This window comes from Hirundo rustica, chromosome 1 (genome assembly GCF_015227805.2).
Source record: "Hirundo rustica isolate bHirRus1 chromosome 1, bHirRus1.pri.v3, whole genome shotgun sequence".
Classification (NCBI taxonomy): domain Eukaryota; kingdom Metazoa; phylum Chordata; class Aves; order Passeriformes; family Hirundinidae; genus Hirundo; species Hirundo rustica.
In genome coordinates, this window is record NC_053450.1 from 41,012,700 (window position 1) to 41,030,446 (window position 17,747).

General features: G+C 41.3%; 1 protein-coding gene across 2 annotated transcripts in view; it reads left to right on the forward strand.

The window, feature by feature from the left end:
• The first annotated feature begins 5,283 nt into the window (after positions 1–5,283).
• Positions 5,284–17,747, forward strand: part of PCMTD1 (protein-L-isoaspartate (D-aspartate) O-methyltransferase domain containing 1) — a 41,490-nt gene continuing 29,026 nt past the window's right edge. The window contains exon 1 of one of the 2 annotated variants that reach the window (XM_040056228.2): positions 5,284–5,554. The gene's annotated coding sequence lies outside the window, so the exon portion shown is untranslated. Of the gene's footprint in view, positions 5,555–5,797; positions 6,072–17,747 lie in introns of those variants that run through there. The other variant, XM_040056236.2, reaches the window with a different exon arrangement.

Below are 17,747 nucleotides of genomic sequence, written 5' to 3' on the forward strand. Positions count from 1 at the left end.
AATCTGGCACATAGACAAGGCCTGTAGTAAAGGTTGATTTACTCCTTTTAAAGTCACTCTCTTCAGTCACCTGTCTGAAGCTTTGGGAAATGTTGTTTTGATCTAAAGCTTGATTAGTGTACAACCACTTTTATCTAAGACAGTAATGCCGGGTTTGTTTATCCAAACTGCAGATTAACAAGGTCAAAGATGCAGACACACTATACACTGTGTATGTAAATCTTACCAGTTTTACACGTGAAACCTTTCCATTCTCACCTGTCAAGGCAACACTGTACAAATGTGACTAAACTGCTTTCAGAGCCAGGCCACACCTCAAAGAAGTGCAGTTGCTGGTTCCAGAGGCCCACATCAACAGCCTGTGGATGATGGCTTGCCAGGCTTGTGTCTGGCCGCTGATGGGGACTGCAGGTTACATTCTGACCAGTCCAGTACAGCTTAGCTATGGGTGTGTTCATCCTGTACACGCAACTGGAAGGAACTCAGCTTGGGCTGGGCACTCTCTGAGGGATGACCCAGTTCTGTTCCTGGGAACCTGAACATTACTTACCACACATCTTTGGAAATGGCATAATGACTGCTAGTATACAGATGAGAGCCACAGGAAGTACACTTGAACATCTGGGAGCAAAGATTGCAAAAATAGAACGTTTTAAAAATATGAAAGGTAGACCAAAAATTCAGGACAAATTAAACTGCTTTCCAGAAGTTATTTCATTTTTTTTTCCCCTTTGCATTACTTGTGTTGGTTTTAGTAACACAGTACTTTTTTTCTCAGAGATAATACAGTAATGCAGGAAGACGAAGGCTGCAAGACAGGGGAAGCCACTGCATCACTTCTCCATTTCAAGCCCTCTTCCTGAAACAAACTATGCCAATGGAATGTGTGACACAGCATGAAGTACATGCTCACTGTATCCAATTGCCAGAAGTGGTTTCTGTTGTAGAGAGGAGAGGACAACATCTGAAAACTGGAGCTGCTAATTCTATAGCACACCTTTTTTGTTCTACACCTGTAAAACCAACTGGTCAAAGTCTGTCAGGAAAGAAAATCTACCAAAAATAAAGGAAAAGATTCTTTCTTCAATCAAAAGAAAAATTTAAAAAACAAAGAAAGAGAAAGAGCTCAGTGGATGAAAGGTAAGTCATGAAGCTATCAATAAGAGAGAGTATATAAAATAGATATAGGAAATCAACTATAATTTTAAAATGCTTGAAAATTAAAGATGAAACAAAAGTACAGAATGAAATTTGTGTGGGGAAAGGAAATCCAGTAAAGATTTTGGAAACTAGAGGAAAAACAGTTACATGCAAAATGAATGAGGGACAAAAAGCAGAATCATAAAACAGTCACTTCAAAATGACAGTGAGTTATGAATATTTTCTAAAAAGCTGTTTCAACATACAAATGTATGCACCACAGTGTGAAATAACTAATTACACATAGAGCTAAAGTGTAAGTCTCCAACATCCTTATCCCTGCACTGACTTTCCAGAGCTAAACAAAGTAAAGAAGTTCTTTACTTGGTAGGAATAATCCAAACCTTAAGAAATCCTACAAAACATTATACTATTATAACATAGTAAAATTAGATTGCACAGCAGAACATAAAAAAAATATTTTAAACAGTATCAGTTTAAGCTCCACCAAAAAATTTACAAATTCAAGCTTTAGAAGATTAAGTAAATGGCATATATGTCTAAAAATAAATGTTAAAGAAAAATATTTTAATACTTGTTTTGTATGTTTTCTGTAGCATTTAAAATTATTTTAAAATGCTTAATCAACAACAGAACAGAGTTGAAACTGATTCAAATCAAAGTACTTTAAATGTAATGATATATAAATGGTTTTCATTAATTAGAGATGTGGAAAAAATATAACAGTGAAAATGATGCATTATTTGTTAGCTTTATGCCAAAAGGATTGTATTCAGGGAATGTAATTTCCACCACACTACTTCTAAGCTATTGCCATTGTTAGGAAGGCCAATATGTCTAAAGGACAGCTTTTCTTCTACAAAAATAAGAAATTAAATATGCCTAATAATATGCCTACTCAGTATTCATGACATGATCTTTATTTGAAACAGTTTTCACTATAAATTGTGGTGTATATCCAATTTTCTGTTCATTATAGTAACAGTTAAGTCTAAATACTTAACCTTAATGACGCCTGGTAGCAAATTTCAAATTTACCAAAAAATGGCAGTCTTGAGTCCTTATATACTAGATATCAGAATGTTATAACCTTTACCAGAAGCACAGAATAAAGATTCATTGGAGTCTTCCACATAGTCCAGACTTTCATCTGCATGATCATGAAAAAAATAACAAAGCAGCAGGACAAAATGTGGAAAAAGTAAATTATGCTTAAATCTGCAGATACAAAACTTGCAGAGAATAATGAAGTTGCGGCAGAACTTCAGCATAGCCCAATGTTTTATAAGATTGAAAGAATGCTTATTGTGCTTCAGTTAAGAAGTGGATTTCATTATTCAAATTTCATTCAATTAAGAAGTGGGAAATGTGGGTTTTCAACTCAGCAAGCTTATATAGCGCTTTGATGGGACATAATACTTCGACTTTTTTTGAGACTATTAACTTACATTCAAATGAAAACAAAGGTTGCCCAAAAGACGTACATCTCAAATTCAGAATAATGTGACAATAAATATCTTTCACATCACAATGCACAAGTTACATACTGCATCAGGAAATGCACACCCTACTTCTTTTTTGACAATGGATGGACAGGAGTTAGAACAGACTTAGAGAACTATGCATGCTTGATTAGAATTTTCTGCTAGTCCTGCATGCTGAAGCTTCTTTTCAGCTCTGAAAGAAGATGGCAGAATGACCCTCCTAACTGTACGTCCATGTTCACTGCAAATGAAAAAAAGAGTATCAGTCCAACCATGGTAATTTACAGAGGAAAAAAAAAAAAGCTATCTGAAAAGTTCTCTTAAAACTGAATGAGCAAAATACGGCCGTAACTTCTGTCCTGACTGAATACTGATTAAGTGCAACTTGTCTGACAGGTAATAGTTACATGCTGCTCAGGCCCAAGAATATCTAGGATGTATTGGAAAGAGAAGGAATCAAAACCAGGAAACCCTCATACATACAACAGGCAGGGATATATATACACTTATTACATCTAACTACAAATTCTTAATAGAAATAAACTTACCATACTCAAAGCCAGCAAAAATTATTTATTTACTGATGCAAGGCATATTTCACTGTAAAAATTGAATTTATGTGTTTATTCTCCCTTCTATTTCTCTCATTCAAGGAGCCATCGGTTACACCACTAATAGGGTGGTAATTTGCAGCACTATTTGAATCACTCAGTCCAACTGACAGGAGACTTATTCCTGAGTCCCAGCCTAACAGAAACTTGCCCCCTTATATTGGCAATTATCTTCACCTCAGTTATTGCCATCTACAACCATTGTGTACTCCAGGATTAACTAATCCTGAATCCTGCCCCGCAACAGAGTAATACTCACTCCTCGCCTCCTACCAGCTACATGTTTATGTCTTTCAATTCTTAGGACTTTTAGTAAGAAATCCTGTTCCACCACTACTCTAACTTTGGCTAAAGCTCAAAACTTTATGCCTCTCAGGGGCATTTCACAAAACACTCAGTGCTTACAACACTCCAGATTAAATTATCATTGTAAATGTCTACAAGTTGTCTAAATTAGTTTTATTAGTAACATCCACTCTACATCTTCAGGTTTTCATATCCATTAGCCTGAAATCTTTAAATATTACACCTTCTGCCTGATGATTTGGTGAATATGAACTCACTGTTCCTGAAGTGTGAATGTCATCCCTTTTCTGATACTGACCTCAGGCATTTCTCACTCCTTTCTGCAAGAAAAACAGATTAGCCAAGTTGCTACAAGTCCTGACACCTGTACAATTCTTAATTCTCCCAAGCACCAGCCAAGCCTACCTTCTCCACAGACTCTCCAAATCCCATATCATTCCTCCTTACCAAATCAAACATGAGACAATGACTAAGAAACACCACTTGCGACCAGTGCTCAGAATGACCCAACACTCTTCAACACTTCAGGCTTTATGTCTGCACTGATGCCCCAGGCTTCCCTGACTTTCCATTTATTTATCTCTCTTTCCTCCCACAGTACTTCTTCCTTTCCCAAATTCATTGAATCATAGAATATCCTGAGCTGAAAGGGTTACACAAGGATTACCAAAGTCAAACTCCTGGCCCTGCAAAGGAGCACACCAAGAATCGCACCATGGGCTTGAGAGTGTTGTCCAACCACTTACATCAGACTTAGTGCCCTAACCACTTCCCTGGGGAGCCCGTGCCAGTTTTCAGCAACTCTCAGGGTGAAAAAATCTTTTCCTAATATACAACCAAAACCTCCACATCTTCATGCTGTTCCCGCAGGCCCTTCACTAGTCACCAGAAAGAAATCGCCCCCCCTCCACTTCCCATGGAAGCTGCCGACTGCTGTGAGGTCTCCCTCCAGTCTGAACAAGCCAAGTGACCTGAGCTGTTCTTCATGTGACATCCCCTATAGACCTTTTACCATCTTTACAGCCGCCCTTTAGACGTTTTCTGACATTTCTAATGATTTCCCTGAGCTTTCCCCATGATGTCTCTTACTTCCTGTAGTTTTCCAAACTATCTTTCCGACCTTCGACAACAAAGGCCCAGGGCCCTTCTCTGGGGGCGTGGGGGAAACTTTCTGGCTCTCCTTGCGAGAGGCCCTACGGAAAGGTCCCGTAAAGCCACCGCATCCCCTGAGAAAGGCGAGAACGCCACAAAGTGCGGAGGCCCGAGGAAAGCGAAGCTATTTCGGACGGGCACCAGGGGCACCTTGCGCATGTTTTTAAATCCGGGCCTCCGGCGCGGCTGCGTGACCCCCGCCGCCCACCCGCGGGGCCGCTGCCGCTCCCCTCCCCGCGGCTCGGCCCTTCCGCACGAGAACGCGGTCCTGCCGTCCTTCCTGGGCGGCCCACGGGGGACAGGAGAGCCGGGGACTCGGGATCGCCAGCGCCTCCCAGCCGGGGGGGAAAGGGGAGGGCAGAGAGCGGGGAGCCAGCGCGCGGGCCCCCCGCGACCCCCGGGCGACCGGTGACGAGCGCCGCCAGCGGCGGCCGCCCATTGGCTGTCGCGCGGGGGGAGAGCGGCCAATCAGGGCCGGGCGCGGAGCGGTGCAGCGCTCGCCCTCGCCTCGCCCGGCGGCCCCGCGCGCGGGGGGCGGGGTCACGTGACGCAGTGTTTACATCCTCTCAGCTGTCGGGCCCCGCCTCCCTCGTCCCGTCCCGTCTCATCCCATCCCGTCCCGTCCCATCCCGTCCTGTCCCTCGCACCGGCACCGGCCCCCGAACCGACTGCGCACCCCTGGCCCGCGGCCGCCCAGCTCCCCCCTCCACTCGCTCGGCCGTTCGCCCGCGGCCGGCCGAAGAGCTCTCCTGCCTGCAGTTCTTGCGCCCACCCCCGCCCCCCCAAGGTGGGTCTCGCCAGTGCCGCCTAGCGCAGGGTCCTGGGCCCGCTGTGGAACGGGTGAGTGTCCCGCACTGTGGGGGAGCGGGCAGAACCGCGCTCCGGCCGCGCTGTGCGGCGCAGAGGCCCCGTCGGACGGCTGGGACGGTGGGTTGGGGAGGGGGAGAATGCGGCCCTCCGGCCCCTGCCCTTCGCTGGCTCCCCGGGCGCTCCGATCCCCATTGTCCGCGGGCCCCGCACGCAGGCGCCGGGGAAGGGGGATGGGGGGGGGGGGGGGGGCGGTTGTTTTCGTGCAGCCGGGACAGGGCGAGGGCTCGCCTGGGGGACGGACAGGACGGGCTCTGTGCGTACGCCCTTGGCAGCCTCTTCTTCTTCTTCCTCCTCCTCCTCCTCCTCCTTCTTTGCCCGACCCTTGCCACCCCTCGCGCCGTCTGCATAATAAATAATCTCTGGCCCAAAACGGGTTGGAAGGAAGAGAGGTGGTTTGTGTAGCTGCCGCGGGCCTGAGCAGCTGTGAGAGGACAAGAGAGAAGGTTCCAGCCTCGAGATCCAGGCGGGTGATGGTGGTACAGGCAAGGTGAGGGCAGCGCTTGTCCCCCGCTGCGGCTCAGCGCCCTGCCTCCCCTCTCCCCCATGACGGCTGTGCGTTTGCTTTTTGCCTTTGAAAAATGCAGTGAGAAGGGGAGCCTGCGTTTTGGGGGATTTGTTTGGGCTTGGTTTGTTTGGTAGGCTGTTTTTTTCGCTGTCGAGTCTTTAAAACCTCGGGGGCTTGTGGGGGCTGCGTCTTCCAGGCCGAGGCGTCGTTGAGTGGTGTGTGATACAACGTTTCATATTGTTTCAAGAAAGACCCGTGGGCTAATGAGGGGTGTTTCTTGTTTTGGTAGCGGAGGACGTGGTGCGGCTGCAGCGAGCGGAAGATACTTTGTTTACATAAATAAAGTGTGTGAAATGTACGATAACTTCGCTTTTCTCCTGCAAGCCAGAGTGAATCAGTCGGTGAGCATTCCTGGCGGCAGCCGCCGGGGGAAAAGGAGAAGGCTGCCTGTGCCCCCCGCTTTGCCATAAACGCACATTTTGTCTGTGTTTGTATTGTGGTCTCTGTTTTGGCTGAAAGAAGAGTAAGGGGAGGAGCAGCAACTGGCCCCGGGGCTGCCACCTCCTCCCGTCTGTTTTCTTTGTTGTTATCTGCTTGAGGAGGCGTCCTAGGGTCACGTCTGTAGCTGAGCTGCGGTCTGCGGTGTTAATGCATTCCTCTTGGTCCCGAAACCTCGGGCCACCTTCTGCAGTGCATGTGCGGGTCTCGTCTGCCCTCCGTCCGTCGTCCTCCCCCCTTGCCTCGGCAGATGTCAGCGGCTCGCTCTGAAGTTGCAGGAAAGGGAGTGGAGGGGAGGGCAGAGGGGGAAGGAATCTTGGCATTTATTTGATACTCGGTCAGGAGCCTGGGCCTGCTTTGTGCAGCTCTGTCATTAAAAAACAAAACTAACAACAACAACAAAAAACCCCACCACAATCCCCCCCCCCCCCCCCCCGAAAAACAACAACAACAAAAATGGAAACAAACACCTAAGTTGGAAGGGTGTGGGGATGTCTGTTTGAAAATAAATTCTTTATGAAAGTAGTAAACTGCTCCACTCTGTGAAAAATGCTTGTGTCCTTGCAGTATGTGCCAGTGCCAACATAGTTAGTTTTCTCCTAGGGGTATTTTTTTTTTTTTACTCCTGTCAAGCAATAAGTCAAGCACAGCTGAACTGCAGGCTTTAGAAAAATGGTAAGGTTTCTTCTCATAAGGAGCAGCAAACGTTGAGACACACAAAAAATACCCAGAATAAGGCTAGTCAGCGTTTCAGCAAATTAATGAAGATACCCAACTCCTCTTGACCATATGACCTCTGTGTTAGAGAGAATGCTTTTTAAGATGCAAGACACAAAACATCCACTGCTTAGTTAGTAAATTACAATGATGTGTGGTGAGAATGACTTTGCAATCTTAATCCATTATGCTTGGAAATTAATCATAATGTGTGATATGCTTTTTTTCCCCCCCGACAGGACCATTACCTTACTCTGGGCAGACGATCTCTGGAAGAAATCAGGCTTGGATAAATGGAGCTGTCTTCTACAGAACTCCTGCCTGATTTGTTGGAAAAGTTTGAAAAGTATTTTGGATGTGTAGGTGGAAAAAAACATGTGACAGATCTATTGGTATTTTAACTGACTTTGGGAGAATAAATATAATGATAGGAATGTTAGAAGTATGTGAGTGAGGTCAGAGAGCCACAATGAGGGCTTTGGAGATGGACACTTATCCAGATGTTCTTTACAACAGTCAGTGTCCCTCAGAAATGCCAGAAAATACAATTGGATGTTGTTGGGAGGTCTGCAGTGGGGAGAATATAATGAAATCGCAGAAACAGAAAAAAGTATGTAATACTGAACAGTTCTGGATGGCCAAATTTTATCACTGTGTCTCTGCAGGGTTAGGGTCCTTCTCTGCATAATCTCTGATCTTCACTCGAGGATTCTTGTAAAAATCTTCCTGCCTCTCTTATTGGTCTTCTCTCTGGATTTTCTTAATCTGTGTCATGACTTGCTTTAGATATGTGACTGGCCAGTTTTAATTTTGCAGTATTCTATTTATAAATTATAAAATGTTGCCATTTTTTATAACCATAATCTTGGTAGTTTGGTGGTTTTTATTGTTTAGTCTTCTGCTTGCCTGTCAGTGACTGCCCCAACCTGCAGCTCCTTTTTGAAGAGCCATCTGCCTAGTAGAAGACCTAAGAATAGGACCTCAGTGTCAGGTGTGTATTGTAGTTTTCCATGCCTACGCTGGACCGTACCAGAGCAGTCACTTGGTGTGTTTCTGTAAACTTGAAGCACTTTGAGATGGGAAGTGGGTATTCTGAAGCTAAAGGTAGGCTTCTGATGCATGATACCAGTGCAGGTAGAAGTCTTAAGGTAAATTTAAAAGACATTAGCACAAATGTCTTTCAATGATAAAAGACATTAGCATAAAATTCCTACTGCAAGACATTGCAGTGAATGGTTCTTGTTTTTTTCCTTCCAGAACCAGGCAGTAAAATTTCCCCATGCAGTGTCTCAGAAAGGTTTATGCCAGGAGTTTTAAAAGTTCCCCAGAACAAATATATTAAAAGCAGTTCTGAAATATTAAGCATTATGGTAATGCTCATGCCAGTCTTAGGTGCATGGAGAGAAACACCTGAGAATACAGTAATTTTGTTCTGGATGAGAGGTGTTTTTACATGTACCTGTTCTTGACATTTCCTGCTTTGCTCCCATTTTTAGTAGGAATGTCAGAGAGATCTGCTATTCTACCCTGCTGAACTGAAAGTGATGTTCTGTAGCTAATGATTAATTAGCTCGCTGTGTAAGAAAAGTGCCTTGAAGTCTCCAGCACTTGGCACTCTTGAATGCAGTTTAATATAATCTCATTTATTTTACCTATTTAGAATGTAAACTCCTCAAAGCAAAAGTGGGTAGAATGTATGTGCAATTATGCTTTGCAAATGAATGATCAGGAATGTGACTGGCCTAAGGCACTCCAGGAATCTTCCAGTAGGGTCAGAAGTTGATCTGCATGCTTCATCCTCTCCAACCAACAAGTGTGGATTTTTTGGATGGAGAATTCTTTTAATGTATCTACTTTGCAGAACTGTGTTCACGCTGTTCTGCTTCATGATTTATGGAGTTATAGGGACTGAAGTGTGGTAGTTATATCAAATATTATGGGTATAATTACATGATAGCATGAGGAAATATCTACTGTGCTCCAGTTCCTTTGGGACTTATTTGTATGCACTGGATGTTAATGAAAGCCTTCAGGCCTCCTGCATGCAAGCACTTAAAGCAGTTTCTGCTGCTGTGTTATTTAAGAAATTTGGGCTGAACTTCTGGTCCTTGAAGAAAGGATAGCTATAGCAGCTCAGGGTGCAGAATATAATTTTTTGCAGAACTGAAAGATAGCTAACTGGCATTCAGAAGAGTGTGTTGGTTTTCTGTCCTTTTTGTCCTGGTATGTCATGACTACTTTATGTTTCAGAGAAAGTGTTGCAAAGTTGACAGTGATGTTAACCTCAAGGAGCTTGGAATACTGATGGAATGTATGTGTGTGGACTCTTGCTGAGTCTACTTCTAAAATCAGAAGCTTATGGGAAATGTTGAAAGTAAGAAGTAAAAGTAAACTGTAACCAAAAATGTCTTTAAAAATGGCAGTTAGTCCAAGGAAACTTATTTTTGAAAAAAGGAAAAGTATTGAAACCTGTAGGATTGGAAACAGGTCTGGAGAACAACTGTAAGGTCTTTATCACTTATAAATTGTGACTACAGTTGGTATGTGTCATATTTCTCAATTAATTTTAGCAGTCCTTTAAATTGAAGCACAGAAGTATAAATTGTCCCTTATTGTGGGGAAAAGACAGTGGTTTAGAGGTCATTACAGAGCACTTAAACAAAAAAAAAAGACAAACTCCACAGCCCTAAAGGAGATTAGGTGTGACATCAGGGGTCACCATGGGAACTCACAGACTACAGATTCTGGTGTATTCTCATAAGGTGAAGTCCTAGAGTGGGAAATTACTGTGGAACTCTTCTTAGACGGGCTGTCTTGGGGCAGAAAAATACTTGCTTAGAAAGTATTTTTTTAGAAAATGGACTTAATGAAGGCTAGTTTTGGAACTCTGGCTTTGTTTTGTTAATGTTTGGTGAAGAAAGGATGTAAAGATCTTGCTTTTACAAGTGCAGAGTATTGACCTCCATGAGTTGCAGGCCATTGGAGGTTTAAGATACTGAGTGTTAAGGTGATGTATCAGGTGAGGTTTGGAATGCCTCTCAAGTATTGCATTTCACTTGATTTTCCCAAAGCAGTATTTGCTCAGCATAGTTTGTTGCCAAACAAAGTTGTATTTGCTGTGTTTCTAGGGTGTAAAAGAGTACAAATGGAATTAATGTTGAAAAATTTGTTTGAGGAAACAATTTAGAATTTGAAAACAAAACCTTAAAATTAGGTTTAAAATGTAACAGGCTTTACATCAAGTAGTTTCATAGGGACATAAGATGTTTTGAATCCTGAATTAAAGACATTTATATGGAGGTGCTGTAGGACATCTGAGTTGTCAGCATGAGGCTGTTAGATATGAGAGGATTTTCTGAAGACCTACATTATTTTAAGTATTAAAAAAAAAATGAGAATGGTAGACAGGATAAATCTGAAGTAGAGTTAGCTGAGCAGTTAGAGAAGAAAGCCCTTGCTTTGGTTTCTGACATGTTTGCTTTACTGGAGATAGCTTGTGTTTAGAGACACATGTGCACAAAGAACATGTGGACAACCATTCTGTGGCAGTGTAGAGACTGTAAACAGGATCCCTGTTCTAAATGCTTTTAGAACCTGCTGATGACAGACTGGTTATGAGTCAGTGCCTTCAGGTTTGCTCTTCTGGTCTCTTTTGGCCAATGATGCTTTTATCTGATTGTTTTTGCAGTCCCAGCTGTTAGATTCCTTGCAAAGCAGTCTTAAGTCACACAGAGAGAGCAGCTCCTCTGACTTAGTTGCACATGAGCAAAGACAGGATGTGGGTGGAAGAGTTTTCTGTTTTATTTAGCACTAATTGTTGCTGTAGCACCAGCCAAGTAGCCAATAGTTAGCATGAGCACCTAAAATAGCACTGTGTTTGAGCACTAGAGTCACATCAAAAGTACCAGAAACTTGCTGTTTTTATTACAAAACCTTTGCGTGATTTCTAAATAGGTAAGTCTTATTAAAGCTGTCAGTAATCATAATTATTTCTTCCTTTTTTTTAACAATTGATTTGTTAAAAGTTTTAAGTGATAGGTGCATATTTCTAATGGCAAATTAAGCAATCTTGAAAACTATTTTCAGGATGAATAGTGTCAACTTTGTAATACTGGATAATGTTCCTCCAGGAGGGATCTGTCACTGGGAAGATTTTTTTTTTTCCCAGCTGATGTCTACAAATGTCATTTTAGATTTAGTGGTAAGAGTTAGAGTCAAACCAGAGTTGTTCTAAAATACTAGTTTAAGATGTAGTGAAACGCAGTATGCAGTAATATTGTAGATGCAAAAGGAATGTAACTATTAAAAACTTGTATTGGCACCATCCTTTAAGCAAAACAAATAGAATTGGTTATGAGCTGTCTTCAGGAATGAAAGGGAACTAGATTTCAAAGAGATCATCTCAGAGGTGACATACCCCGATTATTTGTTCATATTTTAAAAAAGACAATTCTGCCTCTCCAAAGGGAGATTTCTGTATCAATGTGTGGTTTTTGTAAGTGAAGTGATAGTAATTGGGATTGTTTATAGTAATAGTCAGCTGGTGAATCACAGTCAGCAATTGATAAGCCTGTGGCATCGGTGTTCCAAACGAAGAGCTTGGTTCCTGTAAGTGGTTGTTTTCACATTGAAAGAGGAATTAGGACTGTGTGGATGGCTGAAAATGAGGAGTGATTACTATTTAGAGAATTTTTTCTTTCTAATGCAAGTGTTTTTAGTAGATATTTGAGAACTACTATGTGTTTTTCTTGACATATAAAAGAAAAAGCCAAATAATACGACTCAACCCAGTCAGATGATTGTGCTGTTATATCATGGTCTGTATATCAGAGTTTTTTAAAAAAGAGGTGATTGTGGGAACCACTATCCTTCTAATCATATTTTCATAACAGTGATTTTTGTTTGAAAGGTATGTGTGAAGTGAATGCAAGTCCGCCCTGCTGAAAGACTGAACTCCAAAGCAGTTGCTAAAAGAGATGCTTAATTTTGACAGGTGGTTAATAGTTCTGTAGTACTAATAACTTCAAGTAATCAGGAATGCTGTATTTCTACTGGTGCATCAGTTTGCCATCACAGGATTTGATTTTTGTTTGAAAATCTTTGCTTGAGACTCATGAAGTTCTTGTTTACTCTTACAGTTCTTGTTGGATTCTGGTGGAATTCTGCCTCTTCTGCTAGGCACGTGATCCTGCTCTTTATCTGCAAAACTGTTTCCTTTACCCTTCTGAGAATGAACTGTGGTTTTTCTTCCATTCAGTGTAGTCCAGTTTGTTAAGCTTTGCTGTGTTCTTCCTTCAAGAAACTCTAAATTGGGCATTATTGTGGTCAGAGGGTCAGTGAATTTGGAAGGACATAAAAAATTCGAGCTGCTGAGTTTCTTTGACTTCTGCTGAGCTGACATCTGCAGTATTATAAAATCCCATAGGCCTTAGTCTCTCTTTATTTGCTTCAGTTAATTATGCATTCATCATGACTAAGACTCATTACTGCCAAGTTTCCTGAGATTCTGTGATGTTTTCTGAAGTAATTCAGTTGTCAAAAAAAGTCAGTGTAAAATTTGACTTCTTCGTTCTGGCATGCTCTGGAGAAACTGGAGTTGTCCATGATACAACTACATCAGGTTGTGTGAGTGTAGCAGCCTCTTGTGTTATATCTGTAAACTACACTTCTGGTGAAAACCTTGTGCTTTGTATTACTGAAAAAAAACCCCTGATATGGTAAGATTGTGGGAATGATAATTATCTTGAGCTGTGCACAGCTGCTATATAGGCAATAATAAAAGGTTCTCAACTTCCATTTCTTGCTGAAGTATTTGCATGAATATTTTGGAATGCTCCAAGCTTTCACAAATGCTCCAAATCCCTTCCAGACGACATCTGTCATTGTTGGTACTGTAAGTAAATTATTACTTTGGAGCCACATTTACAGTAGTACTTGAGTCATACCTGAAGACAAAGAAAACCAATAATTCAGAAACATTCTCAAGTTAAAATGTGCTTATGTATTTTGGTGTGTGCTTTTAAAGAAGGCCTGTGAGGAGCTTTGTTCAAGTATTTCTAGTTTTTAGTTTAGGTGTCCATGGCCTTAGGTCCAGTGAGTTACACACTCAGAATCATAAGGTTGGAAGAAGTCTTCAAGATCATTGAGTCCAACCCAGCCCTAACACCTCAATTAAACGATAGCACCGAGTGCCGCATGCAGTCCTATTTTAAACACATCCAGGGATGGTGACTCCACCACCTCCCCGGGCAAGCCATTCCAGCGCTTTATCACTCTTTCAGTACTTTATCACTCTTTCTGTAAAAAAAACTTTTTTGCTAATATCCAACCTAAATTTCCATTGCTGCAGCTTAAGACTGTCCTCTCATTCTGTCAGTTGCTGCCAGTTGTGAGGCTAAGCACATATTCTCAGTAGCAAGCAAATACATGTATTCAGCATGTGTATATATATAATTTTCCACCACACCAACACTGGAGACAGCACTAATGCAAGAACAAACAGCACCAATAGCCTCATCCTGTTACTCTTTCTGGACGGCTAAGCTGAGTGTCTGCAAACACATATGTGTGTAAATACGAATCTTTCCAGTTAGTATGTTTAGGCATTCATTCTACCCTGGAGCTCTTTGGTCTGTTTATGCCCCATTGCCTCTTACACATGTGCACATGCTCAGCTGCCAATCCCAAACACCACAGATTCTCCAGCGGCTCACCTTGGACCCCTCTTTGTTCTTCCAGCAGCCAGCTCTCTCAGCTGCCTCAGCCAGTGTGTCCTGTCCCAGTTCCAAGGTCACTCTGCCAGTTTGCTGGCCAGTCCAAGCTTGGTACTCCATGTGATTACACCTGGACCTGCAGAAGCTCGCACCCTGCTTTGCTGACACCACAGACCCACCAGTCCTTGTGACCTGTGGTCTGACTCCATGTCTTGTAGATGCACGTGGGAACCAAACAGAGGCCCAAGAAAGAATTACAAAAGGAATTTAACAGTCCAACAGGATAGGCACAGCTGGACGCACATACTGACCTGCAGCCTGCTTCCAGGCAACCTATCCCTCTTGTCACCAAAGCCCTGGCTTTCCCAGGCTTGTTTCTCCCCTAGTCACTGTGATTTTTCTCTTTCCCCACTTCTGGTTCCTCCCCCAAGTATCTCCTCACAGGACCTGTGCCTTTCCCAAGTCCCTTTCCCCTGCAATCCATGGTAACTTTCGTAGCTCTCTAAGTGTCACACCTTTGGATCTGAGAAATGCCTTGGAGATAGTGGTGGTGAGAGTGTGGAGGGAGTGGATGGTAGCCTAGGTCAGGGTATTAATGTATGTTTCCCCCACTTGTAAGTGAACCCCTGCTCCTTTGTGTGCGGAATGGTTTTCTGTCGCATAACCCAGCAAGGTTAACTTGGATATGTGCAGGCAAGTAATCTGTTTAATCATTTGCAAGCCCTGTAGAAAATTTAAGGTAGAAAGTACTGACTGGCCATAGAGGTGTAAATTAGTGATACTGTTACAAAAACAATAATTTGAAACATTACCTCAAAGTAGGGAGAATAATATTTGAATGAATCTTTGTGAAAAAGACTTTGATAGCAGTATTAATGATGTAAACTTTTACATTGTAAACTAAAGTGTTGGGGTTTTTTGTTGTGGGTTTGGTTTTTTTGGGGGGGGTGTTTGGTTTTGTTTTTTTGTTTGTGTTTGGTTTTGGTGTGGTTTTTTTTTTATTTTCTGGATGACTAGAGACTTTTTGGTAGAGTTTTAATAGAGATTTAGTTTGCACTTGGTTCATATGTTTTGAAATTTTTGGTGAATCATCACTTTCTTTTGGTTAGAAACATGAAAGGAATGTTGATCTCTGTTTTATATAAAGTAAGAATTGAAAATCATAAGTAATAGAGATTTATGGAGAAAGTCACATCATTTTAGGTTGTGCTGTTCATGGATTTATGGTATGTGTGGAGACTGAGACAAATTATGATATAGATCCTTAAAGTCTAAAGCTTTTGGATATGCAGGATTTGGGGATTAAAAAGAAGGAAGTGGGGTAGATATCTACTGCTTTCTTCAACAAGATAAAGCTAAGTCAATGTGCAAGTATTAGTAAACAAGTTATGATTGAAAAAAATGGTGGTTCCAGTGTGATGTTTCTGGAAGATTGCATCAGTGAAAGAATTTTGTTCCAAGGTTCTGAGGAAGAGAAGCAGGAAACAAGAATAGACTTTACTCATTCTTCCCTCTTGAGAATTACAGAACTATAATAAAAGAAGTTCTCAAAACATAATGTTGTATGGCTCTATACAGTTTTAAGAATCAAGCAAAGAAGAATTGGGATTTGTTTTTTCCTTAAATTGTATTTATTTAGCCTTTCATAAGAACAGGATACATAATAAATAAAAGTTGAGATTCTCAGGCTGTGAAAGTAAACATCATGATAACACAGCATTTAAGTTATTATTTGCTGATTATTGTGTACTATTTTGAAGCTTTTACATACACTTCTGAAGATTAGAAACTAAAAAATTTTCGTGTACTTGGAGGTTGGTAAAGTTGGTTGATATTTTTGGTTTTTAATTGGGCCCTTTCTTGGTTTGTTTTTGTTTGGGGTTTCTTTTTTTTTTTTTTTTTTTTTTTTTTTTTTTTTTTTTTTTTTTTTTTTTTTTTTTTTGGTAGAGACTGAAGTAAATGCATTGCTTCAAGATGAGGTTTCAAGTGTCAGGAATGCAACTATCTTCTATTTTTACACTTGACCTCATTTCTATTTTCTTTTGCTAAAGGCAATGGGCATATGTTGTTCTGTTGCTGCTAGAAGTGAGTTATTTAAGTAACTTGAAATGTTTATGTGGAATAAATTTTTTTAACTTTAGTACTGGCTGAAATAGTGAAAATTTTGTCATGGGGCACATTTTGCCTAGTCAAATTTACATGAAGTGTGACTTGATCTGCTTAAGAACTATAACTTTTATGGTAAAAAGTTAGGAAAATATGCTTCTGTTCTTGTACAAAACCTGCTTTGTACTTCATTGTAAAAGAGGATTTTCCTTCCCCTTCCCCCAGTTGTTACTGGTTACTTCCTTAAGGTTACTCCAAGTTAAGGAGCATCATTTTTATGTTCCCGTCACCTGAGTTATTAACCATCCTCTTTCATGATGAGAAACAAGTTTTGTTTTAAAAATGTTGACTATTTCACTTATTCTTTATATATTAAGGTATCTTAGATGGAAAGTGATCACAATATTAAAATTTGCAGAAATTTTTTTGTCACTTTTATTCCTTTTGCCTTTTCAGACTAAACAGAATTAGATCTAACAGAACCAGTTCTTTTTACACATCAATCTGCAGCTCTTTTGATTCTTAACATTTGCCTGTTATGTCTTATATGAACCTGCTTGAAATGAATACTCTTTGTTAAATATCCTTCCACAAAGCTGTGTATTGTGGTAATTAGTTTTGCAGCCTGGTCACTCTGTAGCTCACTAATTTGTGAAATATGTGCACAGACAGCAATTTCTGATATGCAAAACAGGTGCATGAGACAGGCTTAGTGAATATCAGACATCTGTATGTATGAAACATCATTGATTCAGTCTCTCATGGAATCCTGATATTGTTCACTAATAGCAGTGAACAAACTGCTATTACCTGGTACCTCCTATTTCTGTGGGTCTGTTAGGCCCTCAAAAGGAGCTTTTCATCTTTCCCCTTTCTCCCAACCAGTCTGTCAAAAAGCTCTTTGGATAGTTTGTCCTGGACAAACTAAAAATAGTTGTGGCCTGAGAATAGACAGAGCTGTAGGCACACCTCTCAGGAGCTGAGACCTTTACAAAATGTGCTGGAAGAGGACTGCCAGGTTCTGTCATTGACACTGGTATCAGAGGAAGGATAGGGGATCTTCTGCATGTTAGACATTGGGTTAAACTGATATCCTTTGCTTAGGAGATCTTTAATGAAACTTTGAAAGGTCACTAAATCATAGACTCCCCAGAGAGGAGAGCATTTTGTGCATTGCCTTACAACTTAGCAACAGAAATATTTTCGACTGTTGTGGGTAGAGAAGCAGTATTAAATATTTTGATGTCTGAATTGATGGTACACTATATGGTACTCAGAACCAGGGCAAAGCTAGTGTTCATTCAGTCATAAAGGTATACATACAGCCTGTTGAGAGGTAATTACCGGTCTGCCTATAGCAATTAATGAGTCTGAAGGAGAAACTGCACCGGAAGCCTGAGAAGCTCAGCTTTACAAAAAAATTTTGGCTGCCCAGATTTTAAGGAATAAGGAGAGCTAAGTCAGGATGTGGGGTTAAACTGCACATTGAAATTTTAGTCCAGAAAATATGTAAGATTGTTTGCTTTGCTTTCTAATAAAAGGTAATGAATTTCCAAGCCTTTATTGCCATACCTGAGAACAGGAATGGCATACAGAACTATGTATAGAAACATGTTCCTTTCAG